The sequence below is a fragment of the Penaeus monodon genome, chromosome 28 (assembly GCF_015228065.2).
Source record: "Penaeus monodon isolate SGIC_2016 chromosome 28, NSTDA_Pmon_1, whole genome shotgun sequence".
Taxonomy (NCBI): Eukaryota; Metazoa; Arthropoda; class Malacostraca; order Decapoda; family Penaeidae; genus Penaeus; species Penaeus monodon.
In genome coordinates, this window is record NC_051413.1 from 34,383,331 (window position 1) to 34,383,589 (window position 259).

At 39.4% G+C, this 259-nt stretch overlaps 1 protein-coding gene across 1 annotated transcript in view; it reads left to right on the forward strand.

Annotated features, from left to right (window-relative positions):
- LOC119591188 (cartilage oligomeric matrix protein-like) overlaps positions 1-259 on the forward strand; it is a 5,889-nt gene that overhangs the window by 3,712 nt on the left and 1,918 nt on the right. The gene's annotated exons all lie outside the window — the stretch shown is intronic.

Consider the following 259-nt stretch of genomic DNA (forward strand, 5'->3'; position numbering starts at 1 on the left):
GGGGGGGGGGGGGGTGATGCCGTTGTTTTCCGCTCTGGTTCTTATTGTTTTATCGTTTCGTTTTGTGTTCTTGTTTTCTGTTGTTATGTTCATTCTCGACCTTTTTTTCTTGTCCAATTCTGGTCTTGTGCCGCACATGATGCTTGTTTTGTCTTTTGGTTCATTTTCTTTTTCGATCTTTCTGTGCGTTTATGATTTTCCTTGTTTTTTGTTTTTGCTTGTTGTTGGTGTTTTCTCGTTTGTTCTTTCGCTTCCTTTT